This window comes from Equus caballus, chromosome 14 (genome assembly GCF_041296265.1).
Source record: "Equus caballus isolate H_3958 breed thoroughbred chromosome 14, TB-T2T, whole genome shotgun sequence".
NCBI lineage: Eukaryota > Metazoa > Chordata > Mammalia > Perissodactyla > Equidae > Equus > Equus caballus.
Window position 1 is genome coordinate 105,903,521 of NC_091697.1, and position 13,041 is coordinate 105,916,561.

The 13,041-nt window shown below is 47.6% G+C and overlaps 2 long non-coding RNA genes across 2 annotated transcripts in view; one reads left to right on the plus strand and one right to left on the minus strand.

The window, feature by feature from the left end:
* LOC111767919 (uncharacterized) overlaps window positions 1-13,041 on the plus strand; it is a 111,320-nt gene that overhangs the window by 49,016 nt on the left and 49,263 nt on the right. The window lies entirely within an intron of this gene.
* Window positions 1,982-8,443, minus strand: LOC111767966 (uncharacterized). The gene is made up of 3 exons (XR_002799931.2): window positions 8,248-8,443; window positions 7,577-7,685; window positions 1,982-7,145 (listed from the first exon to the last, which is right to left on the minus strand). It is a non-coding gene; the product is annotated as an uncharacterized lncRNA (long non-coding RNA).

Below are 13,041 nucleotides of genomic sequence, written 5' to 3' on the forward strand. Positions count from 1 at the left end.
ACTGCCGTGCTGTTTTCCACGACAGCTGTACCATTTACATTCCCACCAACAGTGCGCAAGGGTTCCAATTTCTCCACATCCTTGCCAACACTTATTTTTTGACTTGTTTATTTTTAACAGTAGCCATCCTACTGCATGTGAGGTGGCCCGTGGTTGTACGTTGAGGATGTGCAATTTTTTTCACTAGCTGTGATTCTTTCTCTGCCATTTAAGAAAGCATATTAGCATACATGGGCTTATCAGTGACTCTGGGAGGGTGAGAACATGGAGGTGGCTCTAATTGGTCTTTTGTAAAGGAACTCATTCCCATGCTTTGGTATTCTCCTAGGAGTAACTTATTTGTGATACTCCTCCTGAGTTATTGAGACATAGCAGTCAGTCATGACACCATAGTTGAGAACCACTCCTCATTGAACTGAGTTTTCAATTCAGAGTGGATTCTTCTCGCACACCCAATGAAAACAGCACATTCTTCCCTGGATTGGTGCTGCCAAAAGGAAGGGGAAAAGCAAGAGGACAACGGAAAGCCCATCATGTAACCAGACTTTATTTCCTCCCAGTGGTTTAATCAGAGACGCTTATCAGAAACAATGTCGCTCTTCATCTGCAGAAACTCTGCAGCCCAGGGTTTAGAACCCAGGCGGAGCATTTCTCACTCCTCCCTTAGGTAGATGTTTAGTGATTATGTTTCTCAGAGTGACTCCTACCTGTTCAACTTGGACATGCAATAGCATCTAGAGAGGAAAAGTCAAAGCAATGAGAAAGAGATTTTAATTTTTTTCTGAGGTTTCATTTACTCAAACAGGTTTGGTTCAGTTTAAAGAAAATTTATGGGTTTTTTTTTTTTCTAGCAAGGAATTTACATCTGAAAAGCTGCTGTAGATCACTTAGATAGGATTCCAAGTACACAAGTTGAAAGAACCTGGCTCTTCAGGCTCCCCAAAGACCATGAAATGCTGAGGATGCTGAATGCTAACTCCTGGACTGCTGTTGTTGGTAGAGCCCTCGAGTGGATTCTGACTCCCGGCGACCCTGTGTAGAGCAGAGCGGACCCCTGCCTGGTGTTTCTGTGCCATCCTCTTACCTTCCGGCTCTCTATCAGACAGTTCCCTACTGCTATTCATAGGGTTTTCAGGACCAGTTCTTTTGGAAGTGGGTGGCCAGGTCCTTCTTACTAGTCTGGAAGCTCCGTTGAAACCTGTCCACCGTGGGTGACCCTGCTTATTTGAAATCCCAGTGGCAGCGCTTTCAGCATCACAGCAACGTGCAGCCACCACAGTGTGACAACGACAGAAGTGTGGTGTGGTTCCCCGACCAGGAAATGAACCTGGGTCACTGGGGTGAGAAGGCAGGATCTTAATCACTAGACCCCCAGGGCTACTGTGGAATAGCAGAAAGACGGCCCTTTGGCCAGGGAACCTGGTGACAAGTTTTTCCCAGCAATTTCTTCTCAAGGCTAAGGGGAAGAAGACCAGGTATGTAGGTAGGATGATGTCAGAAAAGCCAACAAGAGTACTCTAGTGTGTCCTGTGTGTTCTAGAGTATTCTGAATGACTTCCAGCATTGTTCTGTCTGAGGGCTTCCTCTACGGTCAACAACCCCTTAGGTAATCACAACAGAGCAGGTTTTGTTTTTGTCTTAGCTCCAGTTTGAGTTTTTAAAAAGACTTGAATGCACCTGGAAACTCAAGGCTGAGCATTTTGAAAATGGGGCTGTGAGGTGACGATAGCCCTGGGAAACCCTTCCTCCATTTACCCAGTGCTCCAAACCAACTGAAGAACAAAGGGCAGTCGGAGATGCTGCGCGCAGCCCGTCCGTTCGCCTGTGTGCCGGGGTATCGCTAACCATCCAGCCACGCAGGTGCGCTTCCCGGTGGAGGCCGTCTCACCAGCCCTCCCACACTCAGCTCTTGTTCACGTTGCTTTCCAAAACCTGCTTGAAATTTCCCTCTATGACTTTTTCTTGTTTTAAACTTGTAATCTTGCTTTTCAGAAACCATTCCTGAGAGTAACAGCGAACATACACTTAAGAACCACTATCCTAGACAAGTGGTATAGGGTCACGGTTGAGAGGGTGGGTTCCGGGCCACACAACTGTGTTCAAATCCTGGGTCTCCCACTTACTAGCTGTGTGACCTTGGGCAAGCCGCTTGGCCCCTCTGGGCCATAGGTTTCACGTCTATAAATGGGGAGACTGATGCTGCGCTCCACCCCCCTCCGGGTTGCTGTGAGCATTAGAGCGTGGGAAACACTGGCAGGTACCTGCCGTGTAAACATTTCTTATCACGGTGCCCTGGCCCCCAGCTCCATTTCCTCTCCCTGCTCACATGGGGAAGGCACAAAACCCAGCTCTGTGATTTGTACTTAACTTGTGCTTTTCATCTCTTCAGATTGTGTCGGGGCAAAGTCTTGAGGTTTCTTTGTTCTTAAAGTCCCTGAAGTGCTGACTGCCTGACTGTGAAATGGCCTCCGCCCCTGCTCTTACCGACCCCTCAGGCCCCCGTCCTTTTCCTCTCCCTTCTTCTGGTCCTATGCTCACACCAGAAGATACCGTGCCCCCGACCCCTCCCCAAGCCCGCTTCTCAAGGAGACAGAGGTTTAGCTTCCATGCAGACGTTTTCCTTTACTGGAAAATTGTAGAAGTTATTTTAGCTTTATTTTTGTTAAATTTAGTTTGTTTTTCCTCTTCAGAAAAGGAGAGGAAAAAATTTTGCAATGTATATATATTGCCCTCATTGCAAATATATTTGCAATGATATATATATAGTATGTTATATATGTTTGTACATATATCTGTTTTATCCTTGTACAGAGTTGGCCCGATCTGAGAGCCAAAAGGGCCCTGGTGGCCCAGGAAGGTCTGGCAAGAGAAGGAAACTGAGGGCTGTTTCTGAGGGAGCTTTAGGGAGCAGCACTACCTCTGGCATAATCTCTTGGAACCTCTAGAAGCTTCTTTGCCCCTCCCTGCACCCCTGCCCCCGACAGTCATCCAGGCTCCGACCTCCCTCCCAGCACCTTCTAGAATTTCTTTGAGGTCCCACCACTCTACATGCCCCACTTGCCTATCAGTTCTGTGAGAAGCCCTGGCTGGCCCGCACTACCTCACTCACTGGTGTCATGGCAACGGTCCTCACAAACATACCCAGATGGCCAGATACGGCCTGGTGACAACAGCTCGCAGTGCTGTAACCGGGCCTCACCGCATGGAGGCCACTCCTTCCACACCCCGGTGCCCATTCTATTTGGGGACCCCAATCAGGAGGAAGACCTGTTCTGTTGAGCCGAGGGCAGCTGAGACGCGGTCCCAGAGAACAGCAGTGGGACCCTCACCTCCCTAGCTCTCTGCTGAGGAAGGAGAGAAGGCCTGGGAAGCTTCTCCGGGGATTTCTGGGCTGGTCAGTGCAGAAGCATTCCAGTGAGTCAGCCTTCTGCTTGCAGACCAGGAGCCCTGCCTGGGAAACAAGCCACGCAGTAGCCCTCTGACAATTGTTCCTTTCTGTGAAGAGGTGGCTGTGTTGCCAGCACAACTGGGACACAGAGCTCACACCCATCTGCACATTTGTTATCGATTTACAACAGCTTTAACTCAGCCCTTCGGATGGCCAGACAGCTTCCCTCCTTCTGTTTCTCCCCGTTCCTTCCCTTTGTCCTGACTTTTAAGGATCAAGGACATTTTTGTACCCTCAGAATGCAAGATGGCCCTTGAAACACTGGATCCATATGATGTGTCCTCCTGAAGCTTCAGCTCCAAGTACATGAGTGATAGAAAAGATTATTTTTATATTAAGATATCTGCACTTAGGGGCAAAAATGAAAGATTTCTGAAAGTTTTAAGATAAAGCATGACACTTTGAAGAAGCATTCACCTGCTGAAGGCCTTTGGCTAACCCTCCAGGTGATGTGCTGACTCCTCTTATCCCTGGGAGATTTTGGTGGGAATGTTCGAGAAGTGCCCCTCGTGACTTGGTGACCTTTGACCTTGACCATCTCTATAGCTATTCTTGGAAGAGAAGAGCAGAGAATTCTTGCAGACCACATGCCCAGCAAAAGTGGGAGACAGGAATTTGGAGAAAAGTTGAACAGATCCCAATCTGATACCACTTCAGATACATAGTTAGGTAATCATAGGTAGTCCCACCATGGTGGCCATGTTGATTTGCTGCAATAGGAGAAGAGCAGGAGGCACAGAGGTGGGGATGAGGTCAGTGTTGAGAACCGAATTCTTCAATATAGTTCTCATATTTTCATTTTCTGCACTAACCAGAGCATATAAATTCATGATAAAAAAAAAGTGTGTTAATTTGTGATTCTATCCTGTCTGAATGCAACTACGCCATACCTAGAACCTTCTAACATGTGGCAAATTAATTACTTTCATCTTTTTTTCCTTCCCAAGAGGCCAAGTAAGAAGGGCGGCACTGGGTACCAGGTTGCTGGTAACACTGGGTGGGTCACATACCACTTGAGTGCTTTTTATTTTAGTAAGCTCTAGATAACTCTTTTGGCCATTCATACTAGCCAGTTATGCGTTGAGGCTCATTTGCAGATTTTCACATGCAGGGGAAGAAAAGAACGCCATTGCCGTCCTTTGGTTCCCAGTGACTGGAAGGAGTGGCAGGCCCTTCACTGACAAGCTGGGCAAATGCTCACACAGTCACATTCTGTGTACACGGGAAGACTGCAGACAGGTTTATGTTGCTATGGACCACATACACAGTGGCAGCTCCTTATCGGTTCTGACGCATTGGGCAAGGCTATAGTGCAGGGGAGGTGGCTCCTGGACAGTGAGAGGACACAAACCACACTTCCAAGTTTTCAACCATTTTCTATTTCTTTTGACCTTGGGCAAGAAACTTAATTTCTTGGCGTATCAGTTTGTATAATGGGGAGAGATGATATCTACCTCAAAAGATGATGATTAGCTTTCAATGAGATAATGTGTGTGCATGGACCAAGCGCAGAGACAGGACACTCTCAAGAAGCCGTAGAGGAAGCAGAGGCTGCTGGACCTCCACAGCGGAGGTGGCTGCACGGGTGGTAGCATTGTTTTCTCGCTCCCAAAACAAACATGCAGAAACTCCCCAAACTCAAAAGACTAACCAAGTAGAAGGTTGAATTCCAGCGTATTCTGAAGACAGGAGAGAGCGTCCTCTACACAGACATCATGTGACTGGTCACCCCTCTTGTGCTATCCCAGTGGGACACAGGATGGGGCTTTAGCATAATCTCACTCTGAAACTTCTGTTCCTAGAGAACACGACCATCTTCAGGTGGACAAATAAGCTCAAAGGAATTAATTTACCCCATGAAGAGTAGATGATACCAGTTTGCCTTTCAGAGAAGACGTGCCGCTCGCTGCTCCCATAACGTCAGTAACGAGGTCGTTGTCTTCCGAGAGCGACTCCCTCCTGAGTTCTCGCGGAGCTGTAGGCCGCACAGTCGTGATTCACCTTCTGTGTAATCATCTTGGCAACTCCCTGGGTTGTGCCTTGCTGTCTCGGGGGAAGGAAGAGGCAGAGAAGAAGGGGACAGAAGGGAGGGTAATGAGACGCTAGGCTCACTGGTGTGTTTTGTGAGACCATTCTCCTTCACTGCCATGAGAGTACCCCGCTTTCTGCACAACATTTTATACTCAATTAATTCTTGGAGACGTCACCAGAGACTGGTGTGTGCATACTGAATAAGCCTGGGATGGTTTTTATGTTCTTCTTTGTTTAGCTCATATTTTTGCAGACAGCAGTAATATATTAATTGTTCATTTGGGGCGTAGAAGAGCTATCCTGAAACTCTCGTTATTTGATTTGGTTCATCTGTTCTTATCACAAATGCCATTGGCAACGGGGATCTAGAGCTGAACATCCTACTCTGACATAGTTTTGCATGTTAGATATCAACTTTATACTCATCTTCAAGTTTCAAGTTCTTTAGATAAAGTAGAGATGAGAAATGATCATTGGAAAGTTGAAAATCTTTGAGATCCCCCGATGGCAGTGGGCGCCAAAGTTCCCAGGCTCTGATTGGTACAGGTGGCATCTGGCCATTTAAATTCTTACTTGGTTCCACTGCCGAGTAATGTAGGGTTTTATATGCTTGATAAATTCTTATTAGACAGCTGTTGATTGCTGATATGGAATCCATAACTTATGCGCCAAAGGAGCGGACCCGGGCTCGGCTGTGGGCTTCACGTTCTCGCCGGAGACTCAGAGGAACTGCGCGTGTGGCTGGGATGTGCCTCCAGGCCCTTTGGGCACAGTCCCTCCCGTCTTCCTGAGCGACCTCTGCAATAGCTCTCAGAAGCACTGGGCTGACAGACCTCAGATGCTGGCTCAGAGATCGATAACCTCATCTCCGACAGTTTCCTGGTCCTAGATTTTTGCTCTTTTGTTTCTGGCTCAGTTGCTGAAGTCAAGTTTTTGTTACAGTTCTTGTGGGATTCACCAGGTCCTGAGACGTCCTGTCAGCGCTCCTCCTCACCCTCTTCCTCGTGGGTGACAAACAGAAAGGGCAAGCAATAGGATATGCTAGAGCACATGAGGAAGCCATCTGGTGTAAACCCAATTCGGCGTGACTTTGTTCTTCCAAAAGGGCCTGACATGGCCGTTGAGCACACATTGTATATCTGCTTTAAACATTTGCTATGGCAAGAACAAATGCCTTAAGATAAAGGTGCAACTTCCCCTCACATTGGCATTTCCTTAAGGATAAGCATCTCTCCCTAGGTTAGGAACTGATTGCTGTGCTCACCTGTGACCACCCAGCTTGAGACAACAGACCTGCCACCCTGCTGTGTTCACCAAGACAGCAGACCTGCTACCTGCTGCGTCCATCAATCGCTGTGCTGACAGAGCAGTCTCGAAGTTGACTGTTGTAAAAGGGACATTTCAATCCTATGTGAAACATCCCCTTTCAGGGTATATAACCACTCTGTACCCCCCACTTCTTTGGTGCCCTTCCTTCCTTCCTTCGGGAAGAAAGGCCCCAGGCCATGGTCCTCACATTTTAGCTCAGAATAAACTCACCCAAATTCTTGTTTATAGATTGGTTATGGATTATTTTCGTCGACAGGGCACATTCTCCTCTTCGTCAGGAGGACTCAGAAGGCAAGCAGGTGTTCTCTCTGAGGTCCTCTCAGGATTGCTCTGGGTTCTGTTAAGGCAGTGGGTTAGATTTGAGCAATTCGTACATTTTAAAATCCAGACGTCTTTTGGACCCTGCCCACAGATCCCCCTGGATGGCTTTTGGCAGGACGGTTTCTCAGTCCTGGATCCTGTTTTGCCAGCTGCTCAGGCCAGCAGCACAGAGAAAACACTTAGGCACACGGTTCAGATGCTTGCATTCTTATCTGAGTCAAATCTATGTGAAAAGATCTCAGAATTTAAAAAGCCAATCAGTGCCTGTGATGTCGGATTGTTTACTGTTTCTCTCCTGGGGACGTTTTCTTGGCATCCTGCTCTGATCCTCTAGGTGTGTCTAATTGTTGTAAAGGCACAGCTGTGTGCATTTGATTTGCCTGAAGGAAAAAAAGCCACATCTTTCAACGTCGGGGAACAGTCTCGAACTTCCCCGTTAGTTCTCACCTTTGAATGTCTATGAAGCCTCAGACTTTAAACTCTTCTGGCGGCTAAGTAGAAAGCATCGTTTTCCTGTCCGTCTCAGAGACCGACTTCTGATGTCTTTGAACTTGTCCTGCAGAAACAAGGATCATTCAGAACTGGCCTCATCACTTTGACTTTTAAGCACATTTATAGCTCAGAGCCAAAAGGGAGACAAAGAGAGAGGAGAAAGGACATCTTTGTGGATTGCTCCCTTTGTGGAAGCTTGTGTGCCCTTTCCTGCACGCTTTTGTGGGGGTATTGCAGCAAAAGATAGTTCTGCCTCAGACGACAATTCTGCTGAGACACAACAGACTCGTTTTCCGGCAGCTGAAACACGCATTTCAACGTTGATGCCCCTGAGCCTGGTCTCAGGGAAGCAGGAAGCCATTATTTTCAGCTGGGAAAAATGTCAACAGAGATGAACGGAATTGGATCGTGGTTGAGACTCTGCTGTTTGTTCAAGTTACTCAAGGTTAATAATGTCAAAGATACTTGCTAAGCAGGGGGCGCAGCCCTCGGGCACTGTTCTGACACGACCCAGTCCTCCAGGAATGCAGTGCGGCTGCCAAAACCCAGTGCGGGGAGACACCTCCGTGAAGAAGTTTCTTCTGAGAACTGCCTTCTTGCGTTAGTCGGCTAGGGCCCCTGCCTACCTGCTCATTCCCCCTGGGAAGCGGTCAAGGTGTGTGAGCCTGGGGGCTCTGCTCCCAGCCCTGGGACTGCTTGTGGTTTCCCCACAGCCTCCGGGCCCCTTCCTACTGCTTCTAGAGAAGGCCTCTCTTCCTGTTCGGGAGATTGCTCCCGAAAACGCTGCTCAGACGGTGACTCAGCCAGCAGTCTTCCCTTACTGGCCCAACCTGATAAAGTACACAGTCCATTCTTCACAATCGGTGCTCACAGAAGAAAAGTGGCTGAAAATAAAAGACACACCCAACCGGCCGCTGGTTCCCCAAACTTGTGCTTTTGAATTGCTGTGGTTTCTATTGTCTGGGCCTGATCTTTCCTAACATCAGCATACCCGCCCCCCAAGCAGCCTTTTCTGCTGCTTTTTCCTAGATATTTTTGCAGTTGTTAGGTGTCAAAGAAGGCCCTTACAGAGGTTTATCTCAAGGCACTATATCATTAAATTAACAGAAAACTCAAAATGGCTTCAGCGGAAAAGGGAATTTATCGATATGAGGTAGTCAGGGTGTCAGGAACGATAGACTTTGGGGCTCAGTTGTTGCAATCATGACCATTGCTGACGTCCTCATATTCTGACTCAGTCTTTCTTTTTATTAGCGTAAAACTCTCAATTCTGTGTGACAGTGTGGAGGTAGCTTCAAATCCAGCAGGAGAGTGACTGTCCCCCTGACAAACACACCACCCTCAGTGGAAATCTCAGGGAGTCTCAGTGGCCCTGATAGGGTCGCGTGTCCTTCCTAAGCCCGGTGTTGAGAAATGCAGTGATCCCTTTGGGTGGCCTGAGTCACACGCCCCAGTGAGCTCGAGGTAGAATCATCTCCCCTGGAAACACATGGACTGAAAATAGGGGATGAACGGATTTCCACATGAAAATGGGAACTGTTTCCACAAGACAGGGAAGTGGAAACTGAGCGAGACAAAGAACCCACACGCCCACGTCTGCAGGCACAGGGCCCTCTGGGTGACCATACCTTCTCAAACGGTGTCGACTTCATGGCGGACGCCGGACTAAGTCTGGGTGAAAGGGAAAGGAGAAGTGGATAGGTGCAAAGATGAATAGAACTCAGTGTCTTAAGTTTTGCTTAGGCCAGAGATGGCACATTCATGGCTCAGATGCCAACACATCTGCGTCTTTTGTCCATGGCAGGCATCACTAATGGGCACTTCTCGTTGAGCCTGTTTATAGTTTTAGAATTCCTCCCATCACTGCGCTCCTGGCAGCCACCACAGATCAACAGATATTGGCACATGTGGAGATACGTCTTGGATTGATATTTAGTGAGTTGGACCAAGCGAACGTTCTCTTTCAGTGTGGTTGGTAAAGTGGGCTGGGTGTGAGCTGGAGGCAGAAGGTGGCCGGTCAGCAATTGACCACGAGTCACTAGTTGTCAGGAAAACCATGAAGCTGTGTGAAGGTAATAGCTGGTTGACTGTATTTGTAGTTTGCAGATATCTAGCTCCTTACAGATACGTCAGTGAGCACCTCACACTCCTTCCTTTTCAAAGCATTTTAAATAATACTAGATGAAAATAATAGTGGGTAACTAAGTTCTCAGTTTTTTTTGTTTGTTTTTTACAACTTTGTTGAGTGTGGGGTGGGAAGAAGAAAATTTTTATTCCACATAACTGTAGCAGAATTAATCCAGCTTTCTACTCTCAATGTTTAAAAAGCACACTCAGCTAGTGTAATGGCAGAGTTAAAGGCCAGATGTGCCATAGAGGGGCATATGGAGCCAGGAAGAAAGGTACAGCACACAAAATCATGACAGAAGTCACAAACACGGTGAGATGCATGCTTTCTCAAGCTCTGAGGACAGCCAGGAAGGTGTGTTAACTGAAAGAATATGAAGTGATGGCCTTAAATGGGTCTTAAACGTTAGAAGTAGGCACTTCTTAACTCATCTAGACAACAAATTGAATCAACAAACATTTACTGAGCCCCTACCGTGTGCAGGTTACTCTTGAATGCTTCGTGAGATACAAAGAGGATAAGATTGTCCCTTTCTAAGAAGAGGTAAACAAACAAATTGAAGATACAAGATTTACAAATAGGAAAACTTAAATAACAATAGAAAGCAATAATTGAAGAGATGTCAGTAGGCAGTAAGTGGTTAATCACCAAATGAGTTACTTGAATAATAATTATGGGAAATTTTTAGGAAGGAGTGATTAGCTCAAGCTGGAGGATGAAGAATCTCATTAGCAAGGAAGTGAGGACTGCCCTTGGCCTTGGGAGTTAGGCTTCCCTGGGAAAGCAGCCTACGGAAAGCAAGATGAATGAAAGGAGCATTTGGAAGAGAACGAGTAAGCATATTTGTCTGGAGTTGATGTTTTGTGCAGAGGAGTGGAGGGGGGGGGTGGTTATAAAAATATATTGTAGAGGCCAAGCTGAAGGTTTTAGACGTAATCCAGTAAGCGATGGGGAGTTGCGGAAGGTTTCTGAGTGGCACGGTGGCATGGTTGGACTGCTTTGGGAAGGATAATTTGACATAGAGATGGGAGAGAGAATGGATGTAGCCAATACTGGAGTCAAGGAAACCATTATGAGCCTTTTTCAATAAGACTCAGGAAGATAAACGGGTGCAATTTAGCTTGTTGGCAGTAGGACTATAATCAGTATGGTGAAATAAAACAAGACGTGGTCACTAATAAGATACTTTCCATTGGGGAAGGAGGAGACAGAAATTTGACATTTCAGTCTCAAGATATCAGAATAATGGAAGAATCTGGAGAGAAGACAACTCTGAGCTCCGACGAGAAACTTAGGCCTGGTGTTGAGGTTTAGGTGAAGACCCAGAGACCGAGGACAAGGACCGACAGCCCGCTGTGCTGATGGCCAGTGAGGTTTGGGCTTGAGTTCAGGAGTCATCTGCGTGGAGGAGCTGTTTGAAACAATGCTTATCACCCGGCTTCAACAATGATCGCCTAATCAATCTTGTTTCATTCGCCCCACTTCCATCCTCTCCAGCACTTCTTTTCTTGGATGGGGGAGTGTGCTGGTTGACTTTTCCTGTGTCCTCTGAGAGTCAGCCCTATTCTTTCTAACTCAGAGTGTCTTGTTGAGGGTAAATTTGTGATGAAACTGATGGAGTTGAAATTTGAGGAAGAAAAAAACATTGTTTCTTTTTGGAATGTTTTAGACTACTGATTATAACTACAACAGAATAAATTGGTCGATACCTCCCAATCTTGGGCTTTCTCTTGCTTCAGTCCAGGAGATCCCTGAGCCTCAGACAGTGAGTGCATGTGGTGCGAGCTGCCTGTTGGGAATCCCTCTGCCGACTGCAGACGGCCGGCCAGGCTTCTCCAGTGGCCCCGCAGAAGCCTGTGAAAGGCATCTTCGTGCTGATAGTCACTCACATGGGAACCGAAGCTGGAAAATGGGCAGGAACGAACCACTCTGGTCTCTGTGGGAGGCAGGAGTCAGTTAATTGACCTCTGCTCTTCCTCCTTTTCTTTCTCCATCGGAGTTATCACAAGCCATAGTAGAGAGAGAGATCTGCTCACGAGAGCGAGGTCACCAACAGGACGGTGCTCACTGCTGAGGTTTTTAGCAGAGTGGCCGAGACCCGGGCCTGTGTGGAAGTTTAATTCGTGCTTCTTCTCAGGTTTTGTGCTCCACAAAGACTAAAAGAGAATAAACTTATTAATTGGTCATCTTCATTTTCAATGTTTCTTTCCTTTTACTTTTTACTGAAGCATAATATGGATGCAGAAAAGTGTAGATCTACGTATACAGTGTGATGAACTTTCAAACTGAACACACCTGTGTAACCTGTCCCCAGATCAGGAGACAGAATGTTCCTTGCACCAAGGAGTGTCCCCGTGCTCCTGCCCCGTCACCGCCCTCATGCCTCCTTGCAGCACGCATGACCAGCAATGCTGTTTACAATAAAATGGCAGTGGAGGTAGTTTTTAGGGAAAATCCTTTCTTTTCAGGTCCTTCCCCTCCTTGCCATACTCCTAGTGTCCTCTAAAAATGAAGTCAACAATCCTGGCAGTGGGAAGAGTGCCCAGGTAAGAGGCAACGGAACATCGCTCTGGTCTCCTCCTGATCCCAGGCGTTCAGAGCCCATGATGTGAACAGTCACATGACGGAAACTCTTCCTGACCCCATGGCGGGTTTCGCCTCAGTGGCCCCTTTCTGTTCCTGACTGACTCCCAGGAAGCTCCTTGGAGTTGTCTTACTGGATGGTAAAGAAATTGTCATTGATGCTTCGCAGCACTCCAGTAGAACATGCTGGAATTATTGACTCCTCCGTGCATAAGGGGAGAGAAGAAGACTCGGTGGGCCGAGCCCATGTGTGGTGGCCGCCCACGCCGAGGAGCTTTGCTTCCGACCCTTCCTTAGTCCTCTGCTTACTGCTCTGTGTGGCCCAGGCTCTTGCCCGCAAAGCAACACAAGCGGGGCAGAAACACAGGCAGTCAGCGGCTGTCTCTCTCCAGGCTGGGGTCCAAAGGGAAGGGCAGGAAGGAGCAGAGGTGAAGTGGGAGGCTGTCAGACAGTCACTGGCTTCAGGCATGTCGTTACCTTGGGTGATTAAAAAATGTCTTTAAACACCGTTTCCTTATCTGTGATATTGGGATAATAACAGCAGCTGCCTCAGAGGACTGGGTGGGGCCCAACCGCAACAATGCCCGGGAAGTGCTGGGCAGAGTGGCTGGCACACAGTCAACACTCAGCAACTGTGAGCTCTGACTGTTCTGCAAGAACCACCTCCCAAGGCAAGAGCAAGGGAGCTTTGGGTGGGAGAATGCAGTGC